General features: G+C 39.8%; 1 protein-coding gene across 4 annotated transcripts in view; it reads left to right on the forward strand.

Moving 5' to 3' along the window:
* The window catches only part of SUGCT (succinyl-CoA:glutarate-CoA transferase), a 787,630-nt gene that overhangs the window by 674,318 nt on the left and 96,963 nt on the right, over positions 1 to 16,349 (forward strand). The gene's annotated exons all lie outside the window — the stretch shown is intronic.

Consider the following 16,349-nt stretch of genomic DNA (forward strand, 5'->3'; position numbering starts at 1 on the left):
TGTGCTGATATCTGTATGTAACTTATAAGCCTCCAAACAGCTTGTAAAGACATTATCCAGATTTTTTATTTTTGATAAAAGGGGAATCCTAGAATCATACCCACAAGCATGTTTGCTAAGGCTATAGGCTTGTGTCTTCACTCTGATTGTCTGGGTGACAAAAAGTGCTTGTGTTACGTAACTCCATTCTGTGGAATCATGGACTCACGTAAGTGTCGTATATCACTGCCAACAAATAGATGGCGATAGATGTGGAAAATATTATCAAATTGTACTTGGCTCATATGAGAATGAGAAAGCAAGCCAGTCACCATAGAGGCGGTGTCCAAGCAAGGCCAGGGCATTTTTTTTTTTTTTTTCCCATACTATGGTTTAGTGTATGGATCTTAGCTTTGTTGAGATCAAAAAACCAAATGCTTTCAGTAAGTCCAGAATATATTGAATTTGTAGAAGTTGACTTATACCCAACAGACTCACTGAAGACATTTTGGCCTTAAGGTAAATGGACAAGTTTTTCAGGTCCAGGGAGTGTTTTTCCAGTAGCCGGAAGCCTCAGGCCTAACTCTCAGAGTATTCAAATTGTAGCAACAGCTTGCAATCAACTCATCAGCCCCCACAGACCATAATTCTCTAGTAATCATGAAATTACTACTCCTCAGATCTGCTGTATCTGTTCTGGCCACTGCTGGAAAGCCCCTCCATGTACTTGTCCACTGAGTCCCTTTCTTTCCAAACTATGCACAAATCATTCCTTATTTTTTCTTTAATTCTAACAGAGAATGATAAAATTAGTTAGAATATAACTTTGGTTATTGTTTTCCTGAAACTATATCCTGTTTGCCTTACTTGAAATTTGAGTATTTCTCAAGTCCCTCAGTCACCTCAGTCAAATGGCCTAAGTGTTTACTTCTATAGGTATCAGATCTCATTTGTTGAATAACTGCTATTATTAAGTTGTTTTGGGGTATAATCTAATTATAAGATTTGGGAGCAGCTGGATAAAAATGTCTCAGAACAGATTAGACATGGCCATTGGCCAAACGAAAAGAATGAGAGGAGGGAAGTATGATGAATAAAGCATATTGGAGGAAATTCTGATATTCAAGAGTATACAGAACATTATATTGAATTAAGGGAGGTAAGTAAGATAGAGAGTAGGTATAAGTATATCAGAGATTGAGATCACATATTAACAGGGAAATGCTATTGGGTATGGGACTTCCCTGGTGGCTCAGTGGTAAAGAATACGCCTGCAATGCAGGGGATGTGGGTTAGATTGCTGGGTCAGGAAGATTCTCTGGAGATGGAAATGGCAACCCACTACAGTATTCTTGCCTGGGAAATCCCATGGACAGAGGAGCCTGGCAGGCTACTGTCTGTGGGGTCGCAAGAGTCAGACATGACTTAGCAACTAAACCACCAACACGAGGACTAAATCAGACACAACTTCGAAAAATTATAGCCTACTCATCAATCGCTCACATGGGCTGGATAACAGCAGTACTACCATATAACCCCACTATAACACTATTAAACTTAACCATCTACATTATTATAACTTCCACTATATTCACTATATTCATAGCCAACTCCACCACCACCACCTATCACACACAAGCTATGGGCTATAGAAAAGTAGTGAAAAAAACAGCATGTTGATAAAAGCTAAGAAAATTACTTATTCATTTATATAATTGAGCGTATATTATGTGCTGATAAAATTCTCAGATGTACAGCAATCTCTTTTAAATCTCCTTTTGGAGAATTTTATTTTTCTTTAATTTTGATAGGACCTAGGCATCTTTTTGCTATGTCTATCTTATTGACTAACCTTATATTCTCTCTGTAGAATTATCAACAAAAGAGGTCCCAGATTTGAGGTGGAATGCATGTGTTTAGACTATTTTTGGAATTAGTATCTGAGTGTCTTTTGAGAGAAGCACATCTGGACCCCCATGAAGGGAAGAGGCAATTCCACTCACAGACATCAGATAAAAAGTTACTATTCAGTGTGTCTCAGTGGGAGGCTACTCAGATAGGACAAGAGATATTAAATGCAAAGAGAATGTATCAGTAAACAATTAAATTTTTTTCTATGGGTTGTTATTTTCATTGATTTTATTTATCAATGATAGTTCTGCATTTCTTTGTAAGGGATGTCCTCATTGGAGACCTCATGAATGCCATAGAAATAGCTCAGATTTTCCCATAATGCCTCAATGCCACATTACCAAAACAGGTAATGTGAGTAGAGTTAAAAATGATTTTATGCTCCACTGTTTTCTAGTTAGCCAGTGGAGACACATTTTTTAATTCATTAAATGTAGCTCTACAGTTTCACATATATATCTGCATCTTTATACTTACAGTGACAATCATAATTAAAACTATTTATTTATATGTCCTTTGTTATTAGTGAACCTCTTGTGAACAGTACTGAATTTTCTATACGTTGCACTTATTTGCTTGAAGGATTGTCTGTCTTAGTCATTACTAGAAACTTGTTTCTTGGAGAATAATATTTATGGCACCTTTTAAAGAGAGGTATAATCCACAACATTCCCTCAGATTCTCATATTAGAATCTGTAGGTCTAATATAGGTCTCCTATAGGTCCTCTATAGGAGACGCTAATTGAGTAAAACCTTAAAACTACTAGTCCGCCAATGTTGGGAACTTACAGGGATGGGAAATTATTTACCTCTTCAAAATTTCTTTTTGCTGCTTAAATAATTATTGTCGGCACTGAATACATTGTTCCAATATTTGTAAGCATTATCCATATTAAAATAAACCAAGTAGTATAGTCCAAACTGTCTCCTTTATTAATTTATATCTATTGTAACATGCTATCTTTTCATATCATTTCCCACTACCTCCAATCTCTAGTAAACAATTAGGAAATTTAATTTGTGTATATGCATGTCAGAGTTAAAGCTTGCTAACTAGTTAATGCTCATGAACTATCAGTAAATGTGAGTTGTAGTTTTGCTAATACTTGTGTTCTTTTTCCATACATTGTTTGTTAAACTACTATCTCATTTGACCTTTATAGTCTATTTTACAGATAAAAGTAGAGGAAAAAACTGATTATTAATTGGAGTAGAGATGAGAAAATGCATCATGTCTCTCTTTGCCCAACGTGAGTCATCCAGTGTTCTGCGAGTCCCCAGTGAGTGGAGTGTCGTTAGTTTTAGCTCACCATTAGTTTAGTGACAGACATGTCATCACATTGGGCACAAGTTACTAATTTGCTCACAATTAACTAAGGTACCCTGGTTGAGTGATAAAACCTTAAACACACCCACATTCACACACATAGCTCAAGTCACTAAGCCTACCACGTTCCACACACTCTATGATATTCTGGTAGTAAGGTTGTACCCAGGACAGGCCCAGTCACTCATGGAACTTACAGTTTGCCAGGGATTCTTTGTTTTTTAATAATAAATTGAGAAAAATGAGACAGGCATTTCCACGGAGAACCAGAGGCAACAGCAGAATAATCTGAAAGCTCAGATGAGAGGGACCTCGCCTAGAGTGCAGGTGAGGAAAGCTGTCCCTGAGAGTGGAATGTAGACAGACATCTGACTGATGACCAGTTGCCAGCTGGGCCAAACTGCTGTGGGCTGAGGGAGGGGTGTGGAGATGCTGAGCGAGGTGCTGGAGGAACTGAAACAGGGCTGGAATAGAGGGGACCCTGGAGAGGTAGCCAGAGGCCAGGACAATAAGACCTCAAGAGGAGGTAATGATCACATTAGAGACAAGTCAAAATGTAAAGGAGATCTAGGCTGAGGTCTCAGATCTCAACCACCTGAGCCGTGCGTGGAGGCAGGGTGGGGGTGGGGTAGTGGCGGCGGCAGGGTGGGAGAGACCTGGAGGAAAAGCTTGGGAAGAATCTCAAACCTATTTTTGGCAGATGCTCTCATTGACTGCTTTTAGGTGTGATTTCTAAAATGGTTCTAACTTCATGGAAATTTTTTTTTCTTTTTTTAAAAGTTTTGACCACACTGCGTGGTATCTGGGATCTTAGTTCCCTGACCAAAGATTGAACCTGTGCCCCATGCAGTGGAAGCAAGGAGTCTCAACCACTAGACCACCAAAATTTTTTGTAAAACTTCTAATATCCTGAATTTTAAGCTTTGAAATTGAAAAAAATTTCATTTGTTAATTAGTGAAATGAAAAAAAGGACATTAAATTTCATACCACATTTCCTCAGTAAAAGGCCATCATATAAACATCATCTTATTTGTGACTTTAGTGGGAAGATCTTACATTAGTTATCACATACAGAAGGAGTGCCACTTTCCACTGAGCACATTCTCCATTTTCATCTTGTGATTACCACTGGCTACTGGCCTTTTAGCCAAAAAGGAACACATTGTCCTTCCATGTACTGTGTAGGTGCCAAAACAGCCTTGGCGCTGAGTTCCAAACTTCAAAGGATGTCACTGAAATACAATTTGACGCGTAACTCTAAAGTTTCTCACCATAACTTGTTCCCGATACCTCCTGGTGAATGTACGTGGTCGTTATTTGATTCTAATAGCACTTCTGGGAAGTATTTGAGTGGTGAGTGTGTCAAGGTTGTGAGAAGGCACCAGTGTTCTATCCTACAAAATGATTTTAAATTGATTTACCTTTGTCTGCTGGTCCCCTGATCTGTTTTCAGAAAGCAGCTTCAAGTTCTTTTAAATAAAATTTTCTTAACTTTTTTTCCCTCATAGTATTTTAATATTCATATTTGGAAACTGCAACAGTTTTTAGCTCGTGGGCGTTGGGTGCAAGAAGAACAGTCATTGCTATGAATTAATGTTGTTGTTGTTTAGTCACTAAGTCGTGTCGACTCTCTGTGACTCCATGGACTGCAGAACCCCAGACTTCCCTGTCCTTCACCATCTCTTGGAGTTATGAATTAATGTAGCTCAAACCAAATTATCGGAGTATTGACATTTGGATTTTATGGCTACTTTTTTAGAATGTGAATGTACTTCTTTATTTGATGATCTAATATACTGTATTTCTGAATGTTTTGCAAGACTTTTTTTTTTAATAAGTGATGATCTGAAACATCTTTATTTTGTAAGCTCCTGAAGGGCAAAGACACTGTTTTAACTCTAACCAACACCCTTTATACCAAGGTAGTACTTAACAGATGTTTTCTGGATGATGATTAGGATAAACAACTATTAGATGAAAAATAACTGAAATGACTTTTGACAATTTAAAGCAGTATGCGTTTTTTACGAACTGATTGGCTACCTATGCCAGCTACCTGAAAGAGATTTATTTTACGTCTTTAGTTTGTTTCCAGTTTGAAGTACATATATTAATTGGAGTGACCACCTAGTATCTTGCCAGTTACAAATCTTCCTCTTCTGTGCTATACAAGGCTTCAGCTTGCTTTTTAAAAACTTACTTCTAGCTTTCTATCTTCCCTTTACATAGAAAATTAGATGATGTTTCAGAAATCACAAATCCTCAAAGTTTAGTTAAATTACTATAATGGGTAACAGCCGTGGGGAAAAGTTGTCACAAATCTTACTAGGGAAAAAGACAAAGAGGAACAAAAGTTTCAGCTTATATTCCTCCATAAAGTTTAAATATGTTGGTCCTTATAAGGAATCCTAAGTAAAACCAATCTGAGAGTGAAAGGTGAGGTAAGTTATTTCTTCCAGGTAGGAAAATCTTTTAGATGACAACAGGAAGAGTATGTAAAGTTTTCACATTGTGTATAGTGTATAATCTATCTTCTAGAAAGAACATACTCCTTCGGGGACCAGGGCTAAGCTGTAAAAAAGAGGACAAAGATGAGAAGAAGGTTCTACAGTGTGTTAACAGAATGAGAGAAAGCTGGCAGGGAAGTGGGTTTTCAAATAGACTAGCCATGGTACTTCCCAAAGCCCTCAATTAGTTTTAACTTGATTAAACTCTTAACCCATGGCAATGCCCTGAGAGCTAAATAAATCAGCGTATTCTCAGATGATTTGACGTTGAGTGCCTGCAGCCTTCTCTGGAAGGCCTGATACAGTGAGGCAAGGTCTTAGACATTATTACCATTCAGTGAAAAATGAATAGCTAGAGTGACTTTCCTTCCTACGAGAGCAGGGAGGAAACAGGAGGAGGAAATAGCATCCCCAGGAATGTCTTTCCATCAGGAACTGGAGAAGCCCTAAGAGCCAAGTTACTGTCGCTGATATAACTTAGGGATCTCCATCAACGATGCTTATCTATGCTGTGAGGAAGAAATATTTCGTGAGAGCTGGACTTTCATGCTCAGGGAATTTACGTTCCTGTTATTCAGAACCGGGAAAGTGGCCAAGATCTCAGTTGTTACTCTCCAACCATCCTCATCAACCCCGACACTAAGATAAGTGAATCTGTCTAAAGGACCAGAAATTCATGTTACAAATTAGTCCTAAGTTATCAATGAAGTTCTGGGGTGCACAGTTATTTTCACTATTAGAAATTCATATTTCCAAATATGGCTAAAGAATTTTCCCAGATACCTACTTAATTGGACTTCTACATTGGGGTGTTTTCTCAAGTGTCACTGTATGGAATGATCCTTGAGGTTAGAGGTGTATTTGACATCACCTGAGTCGACCACTGAATGTTGAAACAAATCTAGAAATTAAAGCAAAATAAAGGCATAAATCAAAAACCACAGGGAAAGTGGAAGTTTCACTGATAGTACAGCAAGTTTTGGTATCTTTGTCTTGAAAGTTGGAACAGACATTTTCAGGGGTCAATTCTTGAGTCCTTGCTGTAATTGCTACTTTCAACTTTCATTGGGTACTCAGAGAAGTCTTTTTCTGGATCAAATTTAAATACTGAATTTATGATAGATCTTTCAAGAATAAATTAATTAAATATAATTAGTCATGAGTCTCAAAGAGTCAGCCAGGACTGAGCAACTCAACTGAACTGAATTGAGGCATGCGAATTGGGCTTCCCTGGTGACTGAGATGGTAAAGAATCCACCTGCAATGCAGGAGACCTGGCTTCCGTCCATGGATTGGGAAGATACCCTGGAGAAGGGAATGGCTACCCACCCCAGTATTCTTGCATGGGAAGTCCCATGGACAGAGGACCCTTGTGGGCTGCAGTCCATGGAGTCGCTAAGAGTCAGGCACAACTGAACGACTAAGCACAGGACATGTATGTGACGCGTGTACATTGGTTGGAGGAGTAAAATCAGACACTAAGTAATAACTAAATGCACAAGGCTTGAAATTATCTTTCAGTTTGGACTTCCATGTTGTGGAGTTAACTTGGATAATTAAGAAGTGACATTAACTTTGCCTCCAAGTGGGCTTCAGGGTAGAGAAGTTGCTTGACCTCATTGCCAGGTTTATTCCCAACTGAAGAAGGTGACTTTAGTCTTCTCTGAAAGAGGAAAGGCTTGGTGCTCCTGCAGCATTGCCAGGTAGAAACTCTATGGTCCATGAAAAGATGGCAGTTGGGCTGAATGCCATGGGAAAATTGTTCTCCTTAAATCCATTTCCTTAAGATGTCAAGATTAATTCTGTTAAGAAGACTTAAACATAAAAAATAAATATCAGTAGAGTAAACCACCTTTTGATTTAAAAAGATTATAGTTGAATTTTGACTAGGCATACACTGTACTGTAAATACTAATAAGAAGTGTTGGTGGAGGCAAAGAAATGGTAGTGAAAGGGTTAAATAAGAACTTTCAGGGGACTTGCCTGGAGGTCCTGGTGGTTAAGACTTTTGCCTCCCAATGGAGGGGATGCAAATTCAATTCCTGGTCCAGAGCTAAGATCCCACGTGCCTTGTGCCCAAAAAAACAAAACATAGAAGCAATATTGTAACAAATTCAATAAACACTTTAAAAGTGGTCCACATCAAAATAAAAAACAAACACCTTAGATAAACCCTTCAGATAATTAAACCTAACCAATGGGTCATTTGCAATATCCCACTTACGCCATCACCTTCCAACTTTATGGATTTATTTGGCATTGAACTGGGTCTGTGAGGTTCATTGCTTGTCTCCTTTTCAGCAGAAGTGAAGGCTGTCTTCTGTGTTAACTGTGTACTGACTTTTATGGAACCCTATCTCCCAGCAGTCATATCTTTATCTGGCATGGCATGGCCATCACTGTGTCCCTGGGCTCATCCTTTGACTGAGATTAGGGCACTGCCTAGAGGAGGAAGCATGAGGGACCTTGAAGTGCTTTCCAACTTGTCCTTCATCAGAACATCATGTAAGTCACGGTGGCTGTATAACGCTCTGAGTGGCTGACCTGTTAGACCTCCTCAGAACCCTGTGTCTGTTGAAACTGTTCGTATGAACTCTATATTCCAGCTTATTGCTAGAAATCATGTTTTTCAAACAATGAAGCAAAAAAAAAAAACAAACCCTAGTTTTAATTAACTTAAAAATTAAGAAAAAGTACAAGACATCTGGGGATATTTCAGAAGAGTATATGGTAAAATAAAAGCACCAAGATGCTTTAGCCACAGAAAGAGAAATACAACCCTACATAGATTTAAAAAATATCCTCAACAGTTTACATCCCATAAACTTGTAATGAACTGCTTTCTCTTTGTTGATGGGCCTTCAAGTTAATATGTGACCTTAAGTAACTGACTTCACCTTTTAGTGCCTTTTCTTACTTTCATGGGATTGATCTTTGCATTCTTTTAGTTTAAAAGAAAAATATAATTTACATTGGTGCATATAAATGCCTTTTGTGAATAGATTTTAATAACATCATTGCATGTGGACCATTCAAATTTGAAACAGAGGAATGTATGCCTTGTCTATATGTACTATATAGATGAGTTGTTTATGCATATGATTTATTTAAGCTCTAGAAAAATTCTGTGAGCCATACATTATTATGTCCATTTTATGGGATGAGAAAATTGAGATTTACTAAGTGTTACAGCACCAATTGGAATCCAGGTCTGAATATGTCTGAAATCTGTCCTCTTTTTTCCCATTTCCTACTGTCTCCTAAAGTTGAGCCAAAAAAGAAAGTTGAACCAGTTATTGAATTTTTTTATCTTACAACTTTAGTCTCTAGTCTAAAGACTGATTAATATATTTTACAAGTTTCATTTAAAGATGAGCTTGGAAATGTATTTAAGAATGTTTAAATTTCAGTAATTTAAACTTAGATTGAGCTTCCCTCCTTTAGGGATTAAGTTTGTTTTTTAGTCTATTATTATGTTTCTATGAAAAAAGGTCCACTAGCAAATACATTGTTAGGCCATTTCAGTATTCTCAAGAGCATATAAGTGTAAATGCACCAAAACATGTGGATTACATTTCCCTCAAGTTGTGCTATTTTCACACATTAACAGAAAAGCAGTTTGAAAGGGGGAGAAAAAGAGAAATGTTTGGGAAATATATGCACATTTCAGTTATCAAAAGACCCACGGTGCTAAGCTGCCACCTTGACTTACCCAGATTTTTCATCTTTGCAGTGATCTGTCCTTGCTACATGGGCAAATTTCTTCTTCCTGACTGGCAGCTGGTTTTGTTTCCAAGTTCAAGCCAATTCCCTTTGAGCAACTTTAATTAACCTGCAAACAGTGTTGTGTTGATATAAGAATGTTACCATGATTTGTTTTCAAGTGAGTGGTTGATACTATGGCCAGAGCAAGAATTTAAAAATTAGGGACTTCCCTGGTGGTTCTGCCTGCAATGCAGGAAACTGGGGTTCAATCCCTGGGTCAGGAAGATCCACTGGAGAAGGAAATGGCAACCTACTCCAGTATGGACAGAGGAGCCTGGCAGGCAACAGTCCGCAGGGTCTCAAGAGTCAGACACAACTTAGTGACTACCCCCGCACCACCACCTGATGGTCCAGTGGATAAGACTCCATGCTTCCACTGCATGGAGCACAGGTTCAATCCCTGCTTGGGGAACCAAGATCCCCCATGCCACACGGTGAGGCCAAAAAAAAAAAATAGTGACAAATTCTGTATGATTCCACTTATATGAGGGACTTAGAGTAGTTAAGTTCATAGAGACAGAAAGGAGAAAGGTGGTTGCCCAGGACTAGGTGGGGAGGAATGGAAAATTAGGGTTTAATGGATAAAGAGTCTTGGTTGGTGAAGATGGGAAAGTTCTGGGGATGGATGGTGGTGATGGTTACAATAGTGTGAATGTACTTAATGCCACAGAATTGCACACATATGAAAAAAGGTGGAAATGATACACTTCATGTTACATATATTATTGCAATAAAATACAGGATTGCTAGAAAAAATTAGCTAACTTCTAGGCTTTTTTCCCATTTGCATGTGTTGTACATGTGTGGTATAGAGTGGAGTGTGTTTGGGCTTCATCAGGGGAATCTGAGTACAAACCCAGCTCTACAAGAAATGGTTGGAGATACTAGACACTTCCTAATCTGTCTCAATAACATCTGTCTTCTCTGTAATATGAAGATCAAGCACTTCTTCACTTACGATAATTAAATAATAACACATGCCAAGGGCTCAGTGAGTGGGAGTAAGTGGAGCAGTATCTACAGTAGCCATGACTCTTGGGGGAAAATAAAACAAGCCACACGATTAGTTATTTTTCAAACATGGAACATTGGAAGAATCATGCATATTCTCTAAAGAGAGAGTAAAACAAATCATTTTTTTGATTTGTTTTTTGATTTGTTCAACTTTTGCTGAACAAACATTTCTCTACCATCTACTCTGTGCCAAGTGCTGACTGACAAGGAGCTTGTCTAATGAGGCATTTGGCAGTGAGCAATCAGGTGAGTCACAGTGGCAATACGGAAATCTTGGGACTCTCACTGCCAGTTGTGTGTTGGGCCAAACCAGCCCCTTTATCTTCCAGCTTTGGAGCTCTTGGATAAATATGTTGTCTGCAGAGTCAGTAGATACCACAGCCATGTGAGCGCATCCTCCAAAAACAGCATTGTGCTAGACAGATCACTCAGGTGAAAACAGTGATTCAGAGATCATAGACAAGAACGTAACAGCTTGTTTAGGGAAAATGAGAGAAAAACCACAATATGGTGCAGCATTTCCAAAATACACTCTGCAGAAACTACTTTCTTGAAGTCTTCATAGATGTCTCACCAAGAAATGACTTTTGTCCCAACAAGTTTGGGAAGCTGCCTTAAAAAAAGGTCTATGGATTTTCTTTACTTAGACATTTCTCGGATGCATTAACATTCTAAGATAGCTTTGAGTCTTTAAGAGGGAGATGTCAAGTTTCCCTAACTTATTTGACAATGGAGCCCTTTTCTTTCCAGAACTCTTATTAAGATCCCATGGAAAAGCATGTTGTGGGTCACCACACTGAGAACATGTGTACCTTGGAGCCACATGAAACAAATTGTAATGGTCATTCACTAGAAAAATTAGCTAGTTGACACTAACAAAGGGTGAGACGGCCAAAATAGAAAGCTGCCCATCTTCTGAGGATACGAATTTTTCTTGTTTCTTAGCTCAAGGGACCAAGGAAGGCGTGAGGAATATCGGGAGGGGTTTCTTTTCCCTGTGAGATCTGAACACCTATGAACACTGGGCAGGAGAGAATCCACCAGGAGTGTGGGTGTCTGGGTGGGCCAGTGGCTGTATTTGGGGAGGGAGTGCTTTACTCCAAGTTGGCTCAGCTCCCACTCATGAGCACCTCTTTCCAAGGCATTAATAATGGAAATGGATTGAGGGCAACACCAAAGTGCAGATCAAGAACAGCTCCCACGGTGATGCTCTTGCACTAGAAGCAGAAACTATCCTGGGATCTAAGGAAATTGCTTAAGAAGAAAATACTTTCTCTTCATTGAGCCTCAGGAAAGCTACATTAGTAGAATCCTGCACAATGGTTCATACTCTCACTTAGAAAATGGAGTTGATTAAGTGGAAGGAAAATTTTAAAATGTGACAAAGATGATGAGGTGATTAAGGGTAGGGTTTAAGTACAAGATGTGGAGAATTTAAGATGTATGACTGAGTAGCGATGACAGCGGGGTATATGATAGCTGCCTATAAATACCCAATTAATTGCCTAATGTGGCAAATGAGAAGAAACAGGCTTTAAGCACCAAAAGGAAAGCTGGATTTGAAGTCTATTAGGGAAACAGTATTTACCACTAAGGATGATTTGACTGCCATCAAAGGGAAGTCAGTGGAGTTATTTGGGTAAAGATTCAGGATGAAACTTTTCTTTCCTATATCCTGGTGTCAACCAAACTTTTTTTTTTCCTTTAAAAAGGATGCACACATTTTCATGTTTCTTAGAAGCAGAAATCGAAGAATAGAGCACAATATTTAATTTGCTCCAGGATGTTGTGAACTGGTCACAACATTTAGGATTGCTTCAAGACTCTACACGTGTTTTCCCTTAAACTGAATTATAGCACTATCCTTGCTGGTTAGAATCACAGAAAATCTATGCATTATGTTACACTGTGTGTGGAGATACACTTTGTGATGTAAAATGTAATAAGGATTGTTGTTCTGTTGCTAAGTCGTGTCCAACTCACTTCAACCCCATGGAGTGCAGCATGCCAGGCTTCCCTGTCCTTCACTATCCCCTGGAGTTTGCTCAAACTCATGTCCATTGAGTCAGTGATGCCATGCAACCATTTCCTCCTCTGTCGTCTTCTTCTGCCGTCAATCTTTCCCAGCATCAGGGTCTTTTCCAGTGAGTAATAAGGATAGTTACCATCAAGAGCAGGTGATGAAACTTGCTAACACTTTTGACTCTGCATTTAAGTGCTTTTCATATAACAGATTCTAATCTTTCTATTGCCACTCAGAGAGATGTTGGTATCCCCATTTTACAGATGAGCAAACTGAGCCTCAGAGAAATTAAATAACATGACCGAGGTCACACAACCAGTAAGTGGCAGTGAGTTTGCATTCAACTGTGAGTGACTCAAAAATCCATGCCCTCTTATTGCGATGCTATGCTGCCTCCTGAAGGCATTTTTCATCATCACTTTTATAAACTTAAGACCAATGGCTTAGTATATAGGAAGCACCTCTGAGAATGAGACAGTTTGCTTCTGTTTGAGAGCAGGTAGTCACAGGAGCATTATCCATGCTTAACCCAGGCAGGGCCGTGGCTCAGCTTCAGCAAGCAGCTTGGCCGGGGCTATGCAGGGAATGGAGCAGACAGGGCTGGAAGGTAGTTGGTCCTAGCTCCCACACATGCAGAGCTGGTGTATGGAGGAGCTCCGTCAGATCTCAGAAACAGCATCCAGATTTGATTATAACTTCTCTGTGTTGTCTTTGAAGCTTTTTTGTTATTTCTTCCCTTGCCTTGCAGAGTTTAGATCTATTTTCACATAAACAGAAATGATTCCTCCTTTCTGAGCACTTCATTGTTGGTGGCATTGTGGAATGTCCCAGGAAAGGGGAAACGGGGCCAATTAGAAAGGAGAAATTTCTCTTCGGCTTGCATGTTTATATGAAAATGCCAAAGCCACCAGCTGTTACAATAGCAGGCCTCGTGTAAGCCCTCTTCCAACTGTCCTGCAGCACACATACAGCAGGGGGAGATAAATCCAGTAGATTTATCTGCTCCCCCCACCAAAGAGTCATTCTGCACTCAGGAGTTTTACAGGAAATATGCACCTTGGTATCCTGTTTGTTTCAGTTAAGAAGTTCCGAAATTACAAGCATGGAAATGACAATTCAGATGTTATTTTTTCTCTATTAAACACCTCACCTCAGCTTACTACAAGAGTATTTTCCTTCAATAGAATGTAGGCTGAAAAAAAAATTAATTTCACATTCCTATTTATAGGACATTTGAGACAAACAGCCATCAGTGTTACTGTTACCTCATTCTCCTTTTTTAGCCATCAGGACTGACTGCTTATGTCTTTTGCATTCATGGAACGCATTTCAAACCTAAGGAATTCAGTTCCATAGCAGGACCTTAGCAGAGATGATATATATCATCTTGTTTGGCTATCTTTATAATGCTTTCTTCTTTTCTTAAAAAAATATAAATGGTGTATTAGGCCTGATGGAAAAACCAGGTCTGACAGGAAGGTTTTAAAAAAGTAAGTTACCTAAACAATTCTTCTGGAATCATTCAAGAGAGTAGGGTGGAGTAGGCTTTAAAAGCAAAACAATATAATCCTGAATATTGTATTTTTAAATGAAATTTAATTGGAGGCGTTTCACTGAATTGAATCTGTTAAGGCATCTACCCCGTGAGTGCTTCCCGTGGAGGCAACCCCAGGCCTATTTCCTTCCCCTGTGGCCTGGAGTCCAAGGCGAGCTGCCAGTTTCATGGACAGGAGCATGGCTACTGCCCGGACTCTTGCCCACCTCTCCAGAGCAGACTGCAGGCTGTGGCAGCATGCTCTTTGAGAGGAGAGAACTTCTCCTTGGTGGTGCTGCAGGCTCATCTTTCTCTATTGTTCCAATTTTATTTGTTTTTAAGTTACTATTGGAGTGTAGTTAATTTACAATGCTGTTAGTTTCAGGTGTACAGTGTGCTGTGTGCTAAGTTGTGTCAGTCATGTCTGACTCTTTGTGACCCCCTGGACTGTAGCCCACCAGACTCCTGTCCTTGGGATTTTCCAGGCAAGAACACTGGAGTGGGTTGTCATTCCCTTCTCCAGGGGATCTTTCCAACCCAGAGATCAAACCGCATCTTTTGCCTCTCTTGCTTTGACAGGCAGGCTCTTTATCACTAGTGCCAGCTGTACAGTAAAGTGAATCAATTATACATATACTTATGTGCAGTCCTATTAAGATTCTTTTCCCATGTAGATCATTACAGAACATTGAGAAGAGTTCCCTGTGCTATACATTAGGTCCTTATTCAGTTCAGTTCAGTTCAGTTGCTCAGTCGTGTCCGACTCTTTGCGACCCCATGAATCACAGCACGCCAGGCCTCCCTGTGCATCACCATCTCCCCAAGTTCACTCAAACTCATGTCCATCGAGTCGGTGATGCCATCCAGCCATCTCATCCCCTTTTCCTCCTGCCCTCAATCCCTCCCAGCATCAGAGTCTTTTCCAATGAGTCAACTCTTCTCATGAGGTGGCCAAAGTACTGGAGTTTCAGCTTTAGCATCATTCCTTCCAAAGAACACCCAGGGCTGATTTCCTTCAGAATGGACTGGTTGGATCTCCTTGCAGTCCAAGGGACTCTCAAGAGTCTTCTCCAACACCACAGTTCAAAAGCATCAATTCTTTGGCGCTCAGCCTTCTTCTCAGTCCAACTCTCACATCCATACATGACCACAGGAAAAACCATAGCCTTGACTAGACGGAGCTTTGTTGGCAAAGTAATGTCTCTGCTTTTGAATATGCTATCTAGGTTGGTCATAACTTTCCTTCCAAGGAGTAAGCGTCTTTTAATTTCATGGCTGCAGTCACCGTCTGCAGTGATTTTGGAGCCCCCCCAAAATAAAGTCTGACACTGTTTCCACTGTTTCTCCATCTATTTCCCATGAAGTGATGGGACCGGATGCCATGATCTTCGTTTTCTGAATGTTGAGCTTTAAGCCAACTTTTTCACTCTCCACTTTCACTTTCATCAAGAGGCTTTTTAGTTCCTCTTCACTTTCTGCCATAAGGGTGGTGTCATCTGCATATCTGAGGTTATTGATATTTCTCCCAGCAATCTTGATTCCAGCTTGTGGTTCTTCTAGCCCAGCGTTTCTCATGAGGTACTCTACATAGAAGTTAAATAAACAGGGTGACAATATACAGCCGTGACGCACTCCTTTTCCTATTTGGAACCAGTCTGTTGTTCCATGTCCAGTTCTAACTGTTGCTTCCTGACCTGCATACAGATTTCTCAAGAGGCAGGTCAGGTGGTCTGGTATTCCCATCTCTTTCAGAATTTTCCACAGTTTATTGTGATCCACACAGTCAAAGGCTTTGGCATAGTCAATAAAGCAGAAATGGATGTTTTTCTGGAACTCTTGCTTTTTCTAAGATCCAGCGGATGTTGGCAATTTGATCTCTGGTTCCTCTGCCTTTTCTAAAACCAGCTTGAACATCAGGAAGTTCATGGTTCACGTATTGCTGAAGCCTGGCTTGGAGAATTTTGAGCATTACTTTACTAGCACGTGAGATGAGTGCAATTGTGCAGTAGTTTGAGCATTCTTTGGCATTGCCTTTCTTTGGGATTGGAATGGAAACTGACCTTTTCCAGTCCTGTGGCCACTGCTGAGTTTTCCAAATTTGCTGGCATATTGAGTGCAGCACTTTCACAGCATCATCTTTCAGGATTTGAAAGAGCTCAACTGGAATTCTATCACTTCCACTAGCTTTGTTCGTAGTGATGCTTTCTAAGGCCCACTTGACTTCACATTCCAGGATGTCTGGCTCTAGGTCAGTGATCACACCATCGTGATTATCTGGGTCATGAAG

Source organism: Bos mutus, chromosome 4 (assembly GCF_027580195.1).
Source record: "Bos mutus isolate GX-2022 chromosome 4, NWIPB_WYAK_1.1, whole genome shotgun sequence".
Classification (NCBI taxonomy): domain Eukaryota; kingdom Metazoa; phylum Chordata; class Mammalia; order Artiodactyla; family Bovidae; genus Bos; species Bos mutus.